Source organism: Aphis gossypii, chromosome 1 (genome assembly GCF_020184175.1).
Source record: "Aphis gossypii isolate Hap1 chromosome 1, ASM2018417v2, whole genome shotgun sequence".
Classification (NCBI taxonomy): domain Eukaryota; kingdom Metazoa; phylum Arthropoda; class Insecta; order Hemiptera; family Aphididae; genus Aphis; species Aphis gossypii.
Window position 1 is genome coordinate 48291980 of NC_065530.1, and position 12427 is coordinate 48304406.

Sequence of the window (12427 nt, forward strand, 5' to 3'; positions counted from 1 at the left end):
TCGATAAAACACTAATTGTTGATATTATGCAGTTTAATAGACACAATGAAATTTATAAAATATAAATTAATTTCTACTCTAAGTGTGTATTGTTATGAAAGTCTTAACTCTTTTATGCATGATAATGATATACGTTCTTAAAACTAAAAATATGCAGTTAAAATATTAAAATTTACAGTAAATTATATCACATTTTATTATATAATTATATTATATTATTATAAACAACATCACAATACGTGTTCACAAAGTGTTACATACCATTGTTATAATAATATTAATAATAATCTAATTGTTTTTCTTGACGTTCCTGATTGTTAGAGTACCTACGTATGTAAAACCAGGGAATGTGTGCTATAATGACCTTATAACATACACGGTGTATCATGGAAATATGACAATTTTACATTAAAATTACATTTGAATGTGTCAGATCATTGTGATGCACTCTGTATAGTGTATATTTATAATATAATATTATACTACATATTTTCGCGTTCTGCGACAAATAATAATTACTGTAATTTCGGGAATTATAAATCACAAGAACTCTTCGCTTTTAGAATTTGTTTATTGACCTAAATAATCAAAAGTTTAAATTAAATGTATGTGTTTGTTTTTTTTACATTGGTTCTCGACTTATAATAGTATATATTAATTTATATATGTTTGACTTATCACATGTTATTTTTCATTATTTTCAATATTTTAATATATTTTAATATAAATTATTTTTATATTGTTTTGAATCTTTAACAATTTTTAAAACAATTAGAGGGTACGTATATTATAATAAACGTTTGTGAATATTCACTAAATTCTAAAAAGTGAATAGTAATAAATAATAATTCAATAACTCAATATCTTATTATTATACTTCTTAGACCATATAGTACCTACATAGTATTATATTTATTAATTAAAAAACTCAATTACCGCGTAGACCAAAATAACACATTCGTCACCGTAAACATTGCGCCAGACCTCTGTCCTCTGTAGTTAATTTAAAAAAAAAAAGTTTTTTTTGTGTTTATGGTTAGTTCACAAAACAGAGATTTATTAATATTGATCATATTATAAAACATCATCATAATAATAATTAATATTGGTAAAAGCACAGCAAAATGTATAAAATAAAGTATTTTCGTAATATCGTAATATTATAGCATTACAGTGTATAAAAAAATCTGAGCGATAACCTACACCGTTTAGATTTAATCATACTAGTTTTATTTTAATATTTAAATATATACCGTACATTTTAATATGTATGTTTTAATATATAGGTAATAGAATATTTATATTTTTTTTAACAGTTTAATGGTTTTATTAACTTATTATAAGACTCAGAAATAACTTTTATATTGACTTAAAATAATAGGTAATAAAATTGACGATAATATTAAATCATACGTAATATATTCAATATTGTATTATTATAAATTAATATTGTATGTATTTTAGAAAATAATTCAACTAAAAACTAATTTAAATAAGATTAAACTGAACGATTAAAAACATAGTAATTTATTAATTTATTTATTCACTACTATGTGAAAGAAAGAAAGAAATGTTTTTCATAAATTGTATGTAAGTACAGGTCATACGATAGATCTTGTATTTTCTATTTCTTTATATAATTTTAAACTAATTTTATCAATATCTGTGTCTTGTTAAAAAATTGTTCCAGAGATGAAAAATTTCACGTAATTTACATTATAATGGTGTAAGTATACCGATATTGTAAGACAGATTAGGTTCTATTTAATGAAAGTCAATCCCCACTGCCCATTATAATATTGCGCAATCGGACGACCTCGTCAAGAACAGCTACTACAACTGTACAGTTTCTTATATACCTATAAATAATGATTTAGTTAGGTAATAATGTTATTGAAATAATAATCGTTCACGAGCGCTTATATACGGTTAACGTGTTCAACTTGGAACAATTCATTTTTTTTTTTTACCCTTAAAAAAGCATATTTACCTTTTTTTTCAATAATGCTATTATTCAAATTCTATTTTTTTTTAACATTTTTAAGTAGGTATACTATTAAAGAGCAAAATATTTTTAAATTTTAGTACAAATATTTATATACTATTTTAAGAGTATTCTATAAAGATACAAACTTCTATTTTTAAAATGAGAACTTTCCTTTTTACTATAAACTATTAAATAGATAATTTTTCTGAAAAGTTTTGTTATATTAAAATTAAAATCCAGACTAGCAGATTTTAAGTTAAGACTAAGGATAATATTATTATGTTCACAATAATGGGATTTTATTAATTTATATAAATCTTTCAATATTTATAATTTGTAAAAACGGTAATAAATAATAAATACTATAGATAAAGGTTACATATATCTTATGTTTGTAAAAGGAGTGATTTCATTAAAAAAAAAAAAAAAACAAAAGTTTATATCATCACAAGACAAAAATTTTCAAGAATTTCAAAAATCAGAAAAACGAATCAGCATTGAGCATCAATTATATATTATTTGGAGAATCATCCAATACGATATTTGTAAATATTTTATAAATGGGATTCCATGGTGTAGTACATAATAATATTATGTGAACCAAAAACGTTACAGCTTTACCGTGGTAAACACAATATACGCGTACGCCGTGGCATTATATATATATATGTATAGACGATGAAATCTAAACGGAAAATCTCTATCTAACCCGAACTAGCGTAATTCTCAGTATACTGTGTAAAGTATATAATATAATATGTACGCCCTATACACACACGCGCGTATACTATATACACCTATATAATATATATATGTGTATAACACTCGCATACACACGAAAATTATACGTAGCTCGGTGAAGAACAAACGAAGTGTTTCGAGTGTGTGGGTTAGGCGTTTATGTGTGTACACAACATGTATGTATATATATAGTCTATACATAGGGGTATATTTGTGGAATATATACGCGTTCGAGAACGGTCATGTATGAGAACACTTGTCAGACTAGATTTACAACGCTCGCACGGCGGGCGAGGGCGGTGCGTTGAAGATGCGATGATGACGATTCTGCGGTAGCCAAATACATCTACACAATATATATATATATACTCGTACCTATACATGTAAGGTATATATAGTCTTTCGGCTCAGTCACGGAAGTCCCCGTCTCAAACCCTCGACCCCCCCCCCTCACCAATCATCGCCCGCAAATCCGAACTCGCATTAAGTCTATAATAACGCCAGTTACGCAATCCATTTGAACGTCGTCCCAGCCGCATTAACATTATTCAAATTCGACCGCTCTGAAATGTATAGGTACGTATATCATTCGTATATGTATATTATATATATACGGCGACCGCCCGCGACACTGCGAATATTATATAATAATAATAATATAATACGCGTATACGATGTGAATGTCGTGTAGCGCAGTTAACTGCAGGGACGAGACAGTTTTGGCGGGAGGGTAGAACGAGAACTCGGTCGACGGGTCCGTGAAAAAGGTGCCGGAATGTCGTCGTGTTTTCTTTTGAAAAATATTACGTGTCGTGTTCCGCATACTCGCGCGTTTATTATAATAACTGTATAGGGTATGTGATATGATGTAGCTTAATATAATATTAATGTACCTATATATATCATGAATACGTGTAGAACGACCGACCTTGAAAATAATTCTCTCTGGCCAGTGTGTGATTTTTTTTTATTTTGGTTTTTTGTTATTATTACCGTACGAGTTTTCGGACGGTCGACTGGTTTTGGGTGAAAAAATTAACATAGTACAAAATTTTTCTCCCAAAATCCCATGCGTTGAGCAAAACCACCTGAAACTTGCACCTTATATAGACCATCTACAGATACCTATATAGCTTAAGCTACACTGCTACAGGTCAAGTTCTCCCAATGAGGTTCCACAATCATATTACGTATCCTTATCCTTATATCCCTTATCGGCTGCGTTTTAGTCCAAAAAGAGAAACTCGCCTTATCGGTTGCCCAAATAAGAAACGAAAAAAAGGTGAATTCGCTGGCCGAAACGCCCGAAAACGATTACGATTAACGTAAAGCGTGCATCCGCTACATTATTTTTAATGTAATAATATATATTATTACATGTAAGTATAATGTATATTATTATTATACAGAGAGCTGATAACGCGTTTCATGCGTGTTATGTTTGAAAACTGTTGTCAATTTAATCGTAGGTATTACGTGACAATAAAATGCGAGCGACCAATTAAAATTAATTACACGCCGTCATCGTATAATATTATTATACTATACATAGACGCAGTTATAGCACTGTACTACTGTATTACCAATCGTGTTGCCCGTGGATTTATATACGTAATATACACCAGTGCTTTGTGATATTCTTGGTGTTTGACCCCCATTGAATGGGAGATTCAATACGTCACGAAACAACAAAACTTTACTTTACCTTATACATTTCATAAAAGTAAATAATTATTGATTGTAGAATGTAATGAAATATTTTATCATAAAATCTAGGAGATATTAAGAACACTAAAAAATGTATATTAAACTATACCTTTATGTATTTTTTAAAACATTATTTCATTTTGCAGACTATAGAACTATAAGTAAACATGATAAACTTATTACTCTCCCATAAAGTTAACCAGATGCATCCAGCAACACTTATAATATACGAATAGATGAGGTGTAATGAATAACATTAATAATAATAATAATATTAATAACAGGTATGTATCTACATAATATAAATATCGTTTTTACCCCATTTTTTTTTTTAAATATATCTCATAAGCCAATTATTTTCATTATTTTAGAAGCAATATTATGATCATGGAAGACTTTTGCTGACGACTTTTTTTTAATTTTTACACTTCATAATATGGACGTATAATGGATCTACCGGTCAACTTGCTAGTTCAACAATACATGTAATTAAATTCACAATACAGGTATACATATAAATACTTACACTATATATCCAAATACTGTATTAGAAAATCTTACTTAATTTTAAAACAAATACTGTCTTAAAATGAATACTTACATCATATGTCTGCATACATACCTGGTAAAATATACCTAAATGGCTATATTATTATATATATATTACCTTTATATATTATACTGTCTTATATACCTACCATAGGTACGTAAAACACAAAACAATACGTTATTATTGTGAAATGTCAAGTGGGTAGTGGGTACCTACATTTGTTTTGGTTTCATTTCTGCAATGACTCTCGACAACCCCGACAGGCTTTGATTGAACAGCTCACTAGCCTGTGTATTTTATTGTTAAACGGGTCGCGACTCGCGAGTATAATAAAAATAATATATAAGTACACGCCATAGCGGTCTTTGCAGAAGAAAAAATATGAAATCAAACAGACCGTAACACCAGACATATATTAAAATTATAATTTGTTCGTCACAGGGTACGGCATTCATAAATTTCACACGATACAATATATTATAATATTGTAGCACACGTACAATTATTATAAGTATTCTACGATTAGTTGCTCTAATCACCTTGTATACTATATATGCTGTTTGTATATACTATATATACACTATAAAGTACCTATACATGTCATCTAATTATTAATAATTTTTAAATTATAATACGAGTGTCTTGTGTGCATCCAGGGTGAAATACCAAACACGGCTCATCCCCGTTATTTTTTTTAAATAATAAATCAATATTCAAATTATGATTTTTGGTATTTTTAAGCATACCCATTATTCTATATTATTTATGGAATGTCCTGTTGTGGTAAAAACTTTATTTTTTAAATTTTTTATCTTTTTTACGGTGAATTTTTTTAAAAATAATTAGGGATAAAATATTATGAGCATATTTTGTGAATCGGCTTGTATAAATAAAACAGGTAGGATTAATAACATTTTGCAACAAATAACAATAATTATAACATTATATAGTACGACAAATATGTCGTATAGAATACACACACGATTATTCTTTTGCGGAGAAACAGGTCGTTTAGATTTTGGATACAGTATTTTCCTATAGAGCCCAGTTGGTTATCCTTAAGTAGCCAGTATTATATAAATCCTTTCAGACTGCCCCAGATTACAACTCTGATGGTGTATAATTAATGTGCTAACACTAATGCGTGTGGATGTGTGGTGTAGAATAGAGAGGAAATAAAAGGCTACTCTAATTATAAGTGCTGGAAAAAATCGACAACTCTAAAAAATTGTCCATAAAAATGCTTTTTAAAACATTACACAATTTAGTGCAACAACTGCGTATAAATATAGATATTTTGCGTTTGACCACATTCTCCGTATATATTATGTTGAAGATTTTACATTTTTAAACACATTTCGTGTCTATACAGATCACCTTATTGTCTTAAAACGCACACAACAAAACATGGTCGTATAATATTAGTAGGTACCTATATAATAACGGGTAATTAGTAATTATTAATAATTACCATTGTCAAAGCAAATATTCATTAGTTTGTACGATTTCGCATGTAGATCTGCAGTATTTTCATCAGATATATACGTCGGTGATGAGAGGTTATGTCAGGGGCAATTTTTTTTGTGTTTAAACACTTTTCTCAATAAAAAAAAATTGTTTTTATCTTATTAGAGTAATTATAGGTAATCATAAAATTATGTTTATTAATCAAATGGTGCTCGTCGAATTCAAGAATAATAATTCATATGATACATCATTTATGTCATTATGTGTTTTTACTCAGATGTGTATATAATATAATATTATCACATAGTTCACCGTCATAAATTTAATAATACTTTTATTTATAATATTATAACATATAACACTACGTTATCATGCTATTATATAATACAATAAATAATAATAATAATATAACGTTTAAACAGGTATTACTACAAGCACTTTTTTATAACCAAATATTCAAAACGAGAGGGTATTTCATACTGTATACATTCTGTGCGCGTACATATACTAGCTGTCGTATTCTATATAGCTGGTATAATCATAATATAGACTATACATAATCGTCTTAAGTGTATTTTAATCCCGCGAACCTAACCTTATAGCTTTATCGTTCGTGTCTCCATTTTATTATATTTATACAATATATAATATACATATATCATATGCGGCTGTACGGTTTCAATTTCGTATAATATTATCCATTAATTGTGAATTTAACCAAAGTCGTTTAAGTTACGCCAAATCCATAACACCGTCATATAATATTATAGTTATTGATGTGAACAAATGTTGAGCCCTGTATATTAAAAACTTCATTTTTGCATTTGCACGGTTTTTTTTTATTTATCATTATGTTAGCTATAGATTATTTTCACGACTTAACGATTTCATTTTTCAAAGCAATTTTTATTATTCAAGAAGAAAAAAAAATTATATTGACAAGTTAATTTTTTTTTAATTTTAAAAATAGACCGTGTAGTTAATAATAACAATAAATTGTAGTCCAATGTTATAACACTCGTCTAAACACTGAAAATTTATTAAAATGAGCTATTTATGAAATATTTGACGGTCTTTTTTTAAAAAGTATTATTCTATATCTGATTATAAAACTAAATATTGATTCTGAATATTGTATTCCTAGTGTGTTGCCAGTTAAATGGACCACTCTGTATAGTATGTAGACTGTATAGTATATATCTACAGTTGATACTTTGACGAGGTAACATATATATTATTATTATTTCAATTTTCTCCGCAGTGCGGATTTCTCCGAGCGGTAGAAAAAATTACCATTGAACAGTTTTTGAAAAATATACTCACTGCAGCATCAATTGCGCATCTAGAGCCAAAAATGTTTTGATCGTTCAAAAGGTCGATAAAGGTTTATCATAATGTAATCCAATATTAGTGTTTTATTTATTATATAACCAACAAAAGCCAATAGCAGTGAAACCGTTTGACTACTTTAGTCGTCGATTAAATATAATAAAAAGTAATTTATTATATAATATTATTACGATAAAAATAAAAATTCGTATTTTAGTAGGAAAAATCGTTCGAAAATTTATAAATCACAATCATTAGAGTGCGGAAATCGTCAAAATGACTTGCAAGTGGAATATTTTGTATTGATATTACACCATTTTCTGTTTATTCAACGCCCGCTGTCGCAACTCGCAATATCTCATGCGCATACATCAACCGTCTTTACCGTTTTCTACTTTTGATTTTCCCCAATACCGTGATGTATAATGATAATAATGTTTTAATTATAATGTATGATGTTGCGAATACAACAGCGATGGTCGTAAACCCCAAACAGTGGTGCTTCGAAGAGACAGAGATTAATGGCACAAGTGAAAAGTTGTTACATATTATTATAATTATTATTATTATTATTTCCTCACACGAATGACGCGTGTTCGCGCTCCTGTACATTTATGTAGGTATAATACGCGCACTCGTAATATTTATTTATGATCTTAAAAGGAATTTGTATTATGTTATAATATAATACAATTTGTCATATAAAGTTGCAACGACGGAAAAATGAACTTTCACACCAATTTGTCGAGTGAATATTATAATGATAATATAGATAATATATGAGGACTGCGGAGCGAACCAATAGTAATTTAAAATATATTGTCGAGATTATATTTATATTATAATTAAAGATACCAAAATTTCCTATAATCCTAGGTAATATTTTGTCCAAAAACAGAAATTCCTGATGAAAAAAAAACCAACAGATATATTTTTTAGCTTGTATATTTGTATGGTTAACATCACTATAATATTATATTTCATAACGGTTATTTTAAATTGTTTATGTTTACCGAAAGCTAATTTTAATATATTTAGTTAATACTTAATAGGTTTTTTTTTCTTTTTGTTAATATATATTTTACTCAGTTTTATTATTTCATTCATTTACATATATTTGTTTTTTAATTAATATATTTCTATATTTTTATAATTTATACTATTAATTTATTTTATGTATTTTTAGGTCATGTATATCCAATATATTATGATAATTTTACTAATATAATATATTCGAGTACTACTTTAGCGCTTAATAATTTTCAAATACAATAGATCAATGGTTAACATGATGGTCATACACATAATATTATTATAGTTGTGCAAGATTAAAATAAAATAGTAGTGACCTATCGTATTGTTTAAACTATGACTATATAATATATTATTTTATCGGTCGATTGTCCTTTTTACATTCATTTTACTCTGTTTTCCATTCTGTCCAGTGTGTATAATATATAATCTACGTAAAAAACATTGATTATCTTTAAAACGTCTACCGACCGTATTATAGGTACTATTAATATTAATACATTGTCATATATATGGCATGACATACGCATACGATTCGCCGAAGTATTTACTCAACTACAATACACAAATCGATTGATACCTATACAGAATTTTTACATAAAAGTATAATAATAAATTATTCTACATCAGAAAATGTAATGAAAAATATTAAATATCGTTGACAAAAACAAATATAAAGTTTTTAATTGTTTTTAAAGGTAGCTATAATCAGTGATCATTGTTAGGGAATAAAATAACTATACTACTACTACTTAATATTTTAATTCAATTTTCGAGAGCAAAAAATAAACAATATTATATAATATACGATGATCGAGAGTTATAGAGTCTGTCAAATGTATTAAACATTATTTAATTGTTTGCAATAAATCTATTTTTGCTTATAATTTCAGTTACCTACATGGCTACATCTAAAATTATCAGATAAATGCTTGCAGTCAACAAAGGATTTTTATACAAGATTTTTCAAATTATGTGACTCACGATTGGTGAGTAATGGGTCATTTTTGTTACCTAAATCCTAGATTCAGTGTACCTACTTATATATATTTTTTAAAAAAATTTTATTTTAGGTTGGCTGGAAATGTTTACTATTTACAAAAATTAGTATCGTAGACTGACTTGCGACAAATATATAGTCGCTGTATACGTTTTGGAATAAGTTAATAATCAATTTAACGAAAACTGACTTTTGGACTCTAGGTGGGTATAAAATGATATGCTATATGAAATGTAAATATGGTTAGCCCTCTACTAGCCCTTAGTGGTTATTTCAAAAATATATGTTCATTTTAAAATTATAAGTTATTTTATAAAAAAAAATGTATAAACTTACTACTTATTCTTATTACCTATCAATATCTATAACAATAGTACAATGCTTATAATAATAATATATTATGTGTTTTAAATATTTTATTATTTTATTGTTTATCGCTTTTTAAAATGACTAGTATTTAATTTTCGTTTTTATAACAATGCATTAATACCTATAGGTTTTAGCTACACAATTTTTTTTAGCTTTTTTCATTACTAGATTTACACTGTACTAATACTAGCTCTGTTATGTTTATTTAACAGTTTTACAATTAACTTATATTCTGTAAAATGTTACAAATTGAAAGTAGTTCCAAGTATCTGATAGTAATTTAGCTAAAAAAATGTTATTGAAACGAAAACGAATAGTTGAGTTATTGAAATATCGGTTAAGAGGTTTATCGTAGGGTTTATACTATGTATAGTAAACATAAATTCGATTATGTATTTGTGCTTTACATATATATATATATAATATATATACACGCTTTAGATTCCGTCAATATGATGATTGTTATGTGTTATTATCATCATCATCAGTATCTTCATTATATTAGGTATGTGGTTCCTGGAGCACTGTACCCGAGGGTAAAATATATGTATGCGTGTTATTGGTTAAAGTTTTAATGAAAAGGAATTAGTGAATAAGTGGATTTCATTCGATTAGCCACTAGACGTATAACATAATTATTATAACCAAGAGATCATATTGTTATTACATCAAAAACGTAACTTACAAATTACTATATTATTATAGGTATTGGTTTTATATTAGGTTAAGTAGACAGTAGTTATATCTTATAATATGCGAGGTAATCCGTACAACCATCTGAATTGTATGCAGATCCTTAAGCTTTTTATGGTATTTTAAAAAAATATACGTTTTATAATCATAGCTGCATTGCTGCAACTGTTTTAGACATTTTTATAACATTAGGTGCATGTTCACCAAAAAAATTTGATTTTATATAGAAATGGTTTTTCATTATTTTAAAGATTATGTATAATTTTAATTCAATGATCAATTATATAATAATAATTTTCTAAAATTTGAGTGTATATATTACATACATATCAAATTTCGAATTAATTATCATTTAGATTCAGAACGAAGTGAGGAATGTATTGATTCTACAATTATGTGTTTGTGTGTGTTTTTTGTGTCTGTATACAGCATAACTTGTCGAAATAATGTTTCAATTTCAAACTTCAGGGGTGGTTTCCGATGGCAAATTAAATATCCTTGGTGCATTATAAAAGTTACAAAAGTAAGAAGTTTTCAAAAAAATCGCTTTTTATATAATATAGACTATAGCTTTAACTCAATAACGAATCACTGAAAATACTTGAAATTTTCACTAAATGTTTATATTAGCGTTATCTATACATATTTAAAATTTCAAAATATTTATTAACGTTTGAAGTTCAAATATTGATAAAAATTCGTCGATACGTGAATATTTGCAAGTTATATTTTGTTGTTATTAAAACTCTATATCTGAGGTCCACTCGATATCAACTACTGTACATTAGAGCGTTACCCACTTGACCGCCCTTTTTTTAACTATAATAAGTATTTAACGTTAATAACTATTAACGGTATAACATGAAAATGTTGGCCCACTATTCTGCTCATTTAATCTTTAAATGATAATAAATAATAATAATAATGTTTTTCTGCATAAAATCGTATGAAATTAAAATTAGAAATTGTACTTAGAAAAATTGAAAAAAAAACACAGAAACCATTATAAGCATTTATTGTACAATAAAAAAAAAATAGTGTTTTTTTTTTAATGTGATATTAAATGTTAATTCTTCTATCTATATTCTATATTCTATGTACAAACGTGTATTTATGTATCTACGTATATTTTAAAAAAATATTCAAATAAAAAAAGTGACTTATAAATTGTAAAATGTATCCAGTTAAATAGATTACACTGTAAGACTGCTGTAAATTTTGTAATACGTTATATACCTATACAGTTTAATGCGGCTATTGTACATTGCTGCAGTATATCAGGGGATACCAAACTTTATACGGTGAACATCGACCGAAAGTATAATATTTTTCTTCTCGATAAAATTGACTTAAACATAAATAATGATAAAAATAATAGCGTATTGCCTTATAGTATGTTGATATGCTCTCGTATATAATTAAATATTGAAAATTCAACAAATCCGTGTAGTAATATATAATATATAATATATTTTTAAATAATTTCAAAACTATCAGCTAACAATAGAGTAATGATGAAGTAGGTACCTATACTTTACACATCATATATCTT

General features: G+C 27.0%; 1 long non-coding RNA gene across 1 annotated transcript; it reads left to right on the forward strand.

Annotated features, from left to right (window-relative positions):
- Nucleotides 1-4312: 4312 nt before the first annotated feature.
- LOC114131384 (uncharacterized) lies at nucleotides 4313-10174 on the forward strand. The gene is made up of 5 exons (XR_007603585.1): nucleotides 4313-4451; nucleotides 4582-4719; nucleotides 4807-4941; nucleotides 9707-9802; nucleotides 9887-10174. It is a non-coding gene; the product is annotated as an uncharacterized LOC114131384 (long non-coding RNA).
- The last annotated feature ends 2253 nt before the right edge of the window (nucleotides 10175-12427 follow it).